Raw genomic sequence first — 8,436 nt, forward strand, 5'->3', positions numbered from 1 at the left:
TGGCGGTGCGGTCCCCTACGGCACTGCGTAGGATCCTACGGTCTTGGCGTGCATCCGTGCGTCGCTGCGGTCCGGTCCCAGGTCGACGGGCACGGGCACCTTCCGCCGACCACTGGCGACAACATCGATGTACTGTGGAGACCTCACGCCCCACGTGTTGAACAATTCGGCGGTACGTCCACCCGGCCTCCCGCATGCCCACTATACGCCCTCGCTCAAAGTCCGTCAACTGCACATACAGTTCACGTCCACGCTGTCGCGGCATGCTACCAGTGTTAAAGACTGCGATGGAGCTCCGTATGCCACGGCAAACTGGCTGACACTGACGGCGGCGGTGCACAAATGCTGTGCAGCTAGCGCCATTCGACGGCCAACACCGCGGTTCCTGCTGTGCCCGCTGTGCCGTGCGTGTGATCATTGCTTGTACAGCCCTCTCGCAGTGTCCGGAGCAAGTATGGTGGGTCTGACTCACCGGTGTCAATGTGTTCTTTTTTCCATTTCCAGGAGTGTATCATGCAGAGGGGGAGGGGGCAGCACATCGAGCCACCTAATTTAGTAAATTCACTTCCTTAGGTGCGTCATTTCCCTGAATAGTTTTGCGTCGTAGTTTCCAGTTGGCTGTCACCTCCATCCACAGCTTGTCCAGGGAGCTAAATGGAGACATTGATTCTTCTGTTGGATACACGCGTTGAGTAGACTGAAGGACACCTAGGAAACTTCTCAGCACGGATATGTCCCATGTGAACCAGTGCCTCAAGATTGCATGCAACTCTGCACCAAATACGCTCTAATCATTGAGCAAACAAAACTTCAGCACAACTCAAACTATTGAGCAGCAAGAGGATTATCCTGCTTAGAACCATCTATATTTACGTATATACAGCTGTTTTACTCATATGTAGTTGCAGTAAAAACAGAGGCAGGAGTGCAGTCTCTCCAGTACCAGACTAACAAGAGGAAATAGCGCAGCTACTACCCTATTTAGATTTTCTTCACACTTCTTGAGATGCCGTGACCTAACTTATTTTATACACCAATAAACTACAAAAGCTCATATTTGAAGCTTATAAGAATTCCGAACACTTGCGAAACTGAATCATATTTGTTTCATTAAAAATAAATTTTGTTCAATATTTCATTACGAGAGAGGTCTGGGGCGTACGCTGAAAGTTGTCTCAAACGTTTTAAAGTTATCCAGGAAATATTTGTTTGAAGGTATATTACTATTATTCCTGAAGTGTAAACTCTTAGCAAGCTTGAGTTGACCAAAAATGGTTCTCGTCCTCTTGGTTTGACACGTCATTGTGTAACCATGGTAACTGGCTACAGAACCCTTAACTCTGTGGCTAGATGTAGCACAGGATTACATATTATACAGTTTAAAATCCACATATGGGTACAGATTTTTGAAATTACAGAAGCTCTCTGCCCCCTGTACCTGGAGGATAGTATACCTAGAAATACGTGACGTTTCCTGGACGGTGTTTCCATCCCGTGACCGATTTTAGAACCACATGAAGAAATGTGCCCTGGAGACAACCATAACCAGTACATTGAATGTATTCGCAATAGCGAATGTGGACATCCATCGGCTGTAGAACTGAATGACGACAATGAACATCTGTGCCGCACCGGGGCTCGAATCCCGGAATACCCCGGTTATCGCGGGCGGTCGCCTTATCTTTTGTTACGTACCAAAATTCAGTGGTTAGACACTGGACTCGCATTCGGGAGGACGACGGTTCAATCCCGCGTCCGGCCATCCTGATTTAGGTTTTCCGTGATTTCCCTAAATCGCTCCAGGCAAATGCCGGGATGGTTCCTCTGAAAGGGCACGGCCGACTTCCTTCCCAATCCTTCCCTAATCCGATGAGACCGATGACCACGCTGTCTGGTCTCCTTCCCCAAACCAACCAACCAATGTACCAAAATTCCAGGAGTCGCTCGCGCCTTCGGATGGTGATACATCCAAACGTGTGTTTTCGAAGTTTCTAAAGGAGATTCCGTTCGTATTTCGTACACAGCGTCATGTTGGCAAAATAAGCATCAGCATCGCATGGCTTGGACGTTCCAGCCGGAAGGCGGATAAGGAAAGGCGCTCGACAGAAAAACTGGAAAAGAACTGCTTCTACCTAGGTTCGCGAACAAGTGCTAGCATTTGACTATCCGTGCACAACTCATGGCCAGGCCCAAACTTCACATGACGTCAAACATGCGTCTGCAACCTGTACTGGAACATCCAGTGTGTATATTCTGGCGCCCGTGCATAAATACGATACTGAACTGTAAGCATGTGCAAAGGAAATTTGCTTCGTAAATGGGATTAACACAGGCACTGCAATATCGTATCGTAACAGAAGCAGTTTCCGGCATTTTACACTGTTTTCGTTGTTGTGAGATATAAGGCTTTTTTTGTGCAGCGCTTGTAATTATTATGAATTCTACTTACAAGGGAACCTCCCCATCGCACCCCCCCCCCCCCCCCCCCTCAGATTTAGTTATGAGCTGGCACAGTGGATAGGCCTTGAAAAACTGAACACAGATCAATCGAGAAAACAGGAAGAAGTTGTGTGGAACTATGAAAAAAATTAATAAAATATACAAACTGAGTAGTCCATCCGAACGTAGGCAACACAAGGAGAACGTCAGCGCAGGAGCATCGTGGTCCCGTGGTTACCGTGAGTAGCTGCGGACCGAGAGGTCCATGGTTCAAGTCCTCCCTCGACTGAAAATTATACTTTGTTTACTTTCGCAAAGTTATGATCTGTCCGTTCGTTCATTGACGTCTCTGTTCACTGTACGCCAGCGCGGTAGCTCAGCGTGTTCGTTTAGAGGGTTAGCAGCTCTCTGTAATAAAAAAAAAAAAACTGAGCTAATCGATCAACAAGAACTTAAACGGATGTCTTACGACGTCCGCCCCGAGCGGATGCAACGAAAAAAAGCGAATTAGCCGGCACGGTAGCTCAGCGTGTTCGGTCAGAGGGTTCGCTGCCCTCTATAATAAAAAAAACTGAGTCAATGGATCAACCACGAACTGAATCGGGTGTCTTCCGACGTCCGCCCGAGCAGATACAACGAACAAAAACGAACAAAATGAGATTACAAAAAAAAAAGAAAGAAAAAAAAGTCCTCCCTCGACTGAAAATTTTACTTTGTTTATTTTCGCAAAGTTATGATCCGTCCGTTCGTTCATTGACGTCTCTGTTCACTGTAATAAGTTTAGTGTCTGTGTTTTGCGACCGCAGCGCAAAACCGTGCGACTAGTAGACGAAAGGACGTGCCTCTCGAATGGGAACCGAAAACATTTGATCGCAAGGTCATAGGTCAACCGATTCCTCCACAGGAAAACACGTCTGATATATTCTATACGACACTGGTGACGGCATGTGCGTCACATGACAGGAATATGTTGTTGGCCCACCTAACTTGTACACTTAGGGAATGGGTAAAAAGATTCTTCTACCTTTCCCGATATAGGTTTTCTTGTGGATGTGATAATCACTCCCAAAAAAGTGATGAAAACATAAGAGTTTGTCACATAAACTGAAAATAAATAATTAAACTTTTCACTCGAGGGAAGACTTGAACCGAGGACCTCTCGTTCCGTAGCTGCTCTCGCTAACCAAGGGACCACGGCGCTCCTTGACTCTCATTGTCCTTGATGTTGCCTATCTTCGGATGGACTAATCAGTTTGTATATTTTACTAATTTTTTTCATAGTTCCACACAACTTCTTCCTGTTTTCTCAATTGATCGGTGTTCAGTTTTTCAAGGCCTATCCACTGTGCCAACTTATAACTAAATCAGAGGGGGGTGCGATAGGGAGGTTCCCTTGTTAGTGCCATAAACTATCCAAAAGCTATTTGGAGGATAATGTTAATTCTTCAGTTACAGACTTTTATGGTGACTAAAATTCAGTATACTTTGACGTGTAAGGTTAAGCACACGCAGAAACGGAAGGTCTTCTACCATGTAACATGTCGTATTTGCAAGTGAATTTAGTTTCTTTAATATTTTAATAATTTTCCCCTCCCAGGAAATGGAAATTTATGTTGGTTCCTAATATCTTCCATTCCTAATGTCACGTCTTTGACTTGTAACAGGTTTTTTTTGTGATACTACATCTTAATTTGAGTTCACTTACTGACTGTTTGTTGGTACTAGGTTAATAATGGAAAAAAAAATTTGCAAATTTGTAGTAACGTTCTAAGGGACCAAACTACTGAGGTATCGGTCCCTAGGCTTACTCACTAATTAAACTAACTTAAAGTAATTTACGCTAAGAACAACACACACACACACACACACACATACACACACACCTATACCCGAGGAAGGACTCGAACCTCTGACGGCGCGAGCCGCGCGAACCGTGACTAGGCGCGCCTGACCGCGCGGCTCCGCCGCTCGGCTAGTAATGGAACATACAGTATTGACAAGTTTTGTTTAACTGAAACACTTTTAAATTTTAGTAGAAAATTTGCTCCTAGATACATGACAATGTTTTAACTTGGAGTAGCGTTGCACATATAGAAAAATCATACTTTTACAGCGTAATGTTTGTAATTTCTGGAAAAGAGTGCAGCAAACAAGGTGAATGCTATGCTTTCAAAAAGGAATAAACGTCTAGTACAGGGCTGGGACTCTTGAAAGCGAACAACAGCCTCCTCTACTAGTTACACAAAAATAACTTCAAATTTGAAACAAACATACGAACTGACATGTTGTTTATTGAAATAATCGCACCAGGACGTTCAGTAAGTAATGCAACACGTTTTCTTTCGGCCAATCTCGGTTAAAAAACGCGTAGTTTGTTACGGGACATCATAGAATAGTCCCGCTTCAGGCTCTGTAGATTTATAAAGTTCCGAAAGGTGGCGGGGCTATACGTAGCTTTCAAAATGGCGTCTGTAACGGAAGTGCGTGCCACGCAGGGAGCCGTCATTGAGTTTGTTTATCAGGAAAACCAGAGCATCGCAGATCTTTATAAGCTCTTCCAGAATGTCTGCTGAGGACCTGGCAGTGAACAAAAGCACGGCGAGTCGTTGGGCGAGGCGTCTGTCATCACTGCAACAAGGTGGCGCGAACCGTCTGATCTTCAGTGCTGACGGGCCTGCAGTGGTGAAGCGTGCGCACGCACTCATTCCAGGTTTTCGTTTGATCACACTCAAACACCTCCTGCTCAACTGGACGACTCTGTTCCACACTCGCCAACCAGATGGGTTACTCAAAGGTTCGTGCCTGGTGGGCTCCTCACCAGCCAGACTGTAAATAGCAACGAAATCTTCTGTGCGAAATTGCTTACGTATTACGAGGCTGACTATGACAATTTTTTGTCGCACATCGACACAAGAGATGAAACATGAGTTCATCACGCCGAATCGGAAACAAAACGGCAATCCATGGAGTGGCGTCACAACATCTCTCCTCCGAAGAAAAAGTTCAAAGCCGCGACCTCAGCCAGTAAACTCAGACGATGGTCTTCTGGGTCTCTGACGGGGTTACTCCGTTTGATGCCCTCCCTTATGGTGAAACGATCAGCTCAGAAGCGTATTTTGCCACCCTAAGGAAACTGCAGAAACGACTTTGTGTTCGTCGCCGGAATAATGCCAACGAATTTCTCCTTCGGTATGACAAGAAAAGGTCTCACACAATCTGCGCAACCGAGGGGGGTACGCAAAACTTCATCGGACTGTTCTTCCTCATCCACGTATCTGGGATCTTCCGAATTGCATCTGTTTGGCCCTATGAAGGATGCCCCACGCGGGAAGAAGTAAATGTCGTGTGACTAGGGCCTCCCGTCAGACCGTTCGCATGGACCAAGTCTTTCGACTTGACGCCACTTCGGCGACTTGTGCGTCGATGGGGATGAAATGCTGATGATTAGGACAACACAACACCCAGTCCCTGAGCAGAAAAAAATCTCCGACCCAGGCGGGAATCGAAACCGGGCCCTTAAGACTGACATTCTGTCGCGCTTGACACTCAGCTACCGGTGGCGGACGGGAAGCAGCATCTGGACAGAAAGACGCTGGCTCCCGCGTCGACCAGTGAAGTGGTACCATGCGGGCACACAGGCCCTCCTAGTAAGGTGGCGTATAGCCGCCACACTGAACGGTGATTATGTTGAAAACTAGGGTTTTGTAGGGTAATATGGTGTATTAGAATCTTGATTGGTGTATTAGAATCTTGTTGCATAAGTACACTCCTGGAAATTGAAATAAGAACACCATGAATTCATTGTCCCAGGAAGGGGAAACTTTATTGACACATTCCTGGGGTCAGATACATCACATGATCACACTGACAGAACCACAGGCACATAGACACAGGCAACAGAGCATGCACAATGTCGGCACTAGTACAGTGTATATCCACCTTTCGCAGCAATGCAGGCTGCTATTCTCCCATGGAGACGATCGTAGAGATGCTGGATGTAGTCCTGTGGAACGGCTTGCCATGCCATTTCCACCTGGTGCCTCAGTTGGACCAGCGTTCGTGCTGGACGTGCAGACCGCGTGAGACGACGCTTCATCCAGTCCCAAACATGCTCAATGGGGGACAGGTCCGGAGATCTTGCTGGCCAGGGTAGTTGACTTACACCTTCTAGAGCACGTTGGGTGGCACGGGATACATGCGGACGTGCATTGTCCTGTTGGAACAGCAAGTTCCCTTGCTGGTCTAGGAATGGTAGAACGATGGGTTCGATGACGGTTTGGATGTACCGTGCACTATTCAGTGTCCCCTCGACGATCACCAGTGGTGTACGGCCAGTGGAGGAGATCGCTCCCCACACCATGATGCCGGGTGTTGGCCCTGTATGCCTCGGTCGTATGCAGTCCTGATTGTGGCGCTCACCTGCACGGCGCCAAACACGCATACGACCATCATTGGCACCAATGCAGAAGCGACTCTCATCGCTGAAGACGACACGTCTCCATTCGTCCCTCCATTCACGCCTGTCGCGACACCACTGGAGGCGGGCTGCACGATGTTGGGGCGTGAGCGGAAGACGGCCTAACGGTGTGCGGGACCGTAGCCCAGCTTCTTGGAGACGGTTGCGAATGGTCCTCGCCGATACCGCAGGAGCAACAGTGTCCCTAATTTGCTGGGAAGTGGCGGTGCGGTCCCCTACGGCACTGCGTAGGATCCTCCGGTCTTGGCGTGCATCCATGCGTCGCTGCGGTCCGGTCCCAGGTCGACGGGCACGTGCACCTTCCGCCGACCACTGGCGACAACATCGATGTACTGTGGAGACCTCACGCCCCACGTGTTGAGCAATTCGGCGGTACGTCCACCCGGCCTCCCGCATACCCACTATACGCCCTCGCTCAAAGTCCGTCAACTGCACATACGGTTCACGTCCACGCTGTCGCGGCATGCTACCAGTGTTAAAGACTGCGATGGAGCTCCGTATGCCACGGCAAACTGGCTGACACTGACGGCGGCGGTGCACAAATGCTGCGCAGCTAGCGCCATTCGACGGCCAACACCGCGGTTCCTGGTGTGTCCGCTGTGCCGTGCGTGTGATCATTGCTTGTACAGCCCTCTAGCAGTGTCCGGAGCAAGTATGGTGGGTCTGACACACCGGTGTCAATGTGTTCTTTTTTCCATTTCCAGGAGTGTAATTGAACGACCCTCGTATATGTCAGCAATACTGTTAAAGGACTAGAAATACACTACTGGCCATTAAAATTGCTACACCACGAAGATGACATGCTACAGACGCGAAATTTAAGCAACAGCAAGAAGATGCTGTGATATGCAAATGATTAGCTTTTCAGAGCATACACACAAGGTTGGCGGCGGTGGCGACCCCTACAACGTGTTGACATGAGGAAAGTTTCCAACCGATTTCTCATACACAAACAGCAGTTGACCGGCGTTGCCTGGTGAAACGTTGTTGTGATCCTTCGTGTAAGGAGGAGAAATGCGTACCATCACGTTTGCGACTTTGATAAAGGTCGGATTGTAGCCTATCGCGATTGCGGTTTATCGTATCGCGACATTGCTGCTCGCATTGGTCGTGATCCAATGACTGTTAGCAGAATATGGAAACGGTTGGTTCAGGGTAATACGGAACGCCGTGCTGGATACCAATGGCCTCATATCACTAGCAGTGGCTGTAACGGATCGTGCAGCCACGTCTCGATCCCTGAGTCAACATATGGGGACGTTTGCAAGACAACAACCATCTGCACGAACAGTACGACGACGATTGCAGCAGCGAGGACTATCAGCTCGGGGACCATGACTGCGGTTACCCTTGACGCAGCATCACAGACAGTAGCGCCTGCGATGGTGTACTGGACGATGAACCTGGGTGCACGAATGCTAAAACGTCATTTTTTCGGATGAATCCAGGTCCTGTTTACAGCATCATGATGGTCGCATCCATGTTTGGCGACATCGCGGTGAACGCACATTGAAAGCATG

This window comes from Schistocerca cancellata, chromosome 10 (assembly GCF_023864275.1).
Source record: "Schistocerca cancellata isolate TAMUIC-IGC-003103 chromosome 10, iqSchCanc2.1, whole genome shotgun sequence".
In the NCBI taxonomy this organism is placed as follows: domain Eukaryota; kingdom Metazoa; phylum Arthropoda; class Insecta; order Orthoptera; family Acrididae; genus Schistocerca; species Schistocerca cancellata.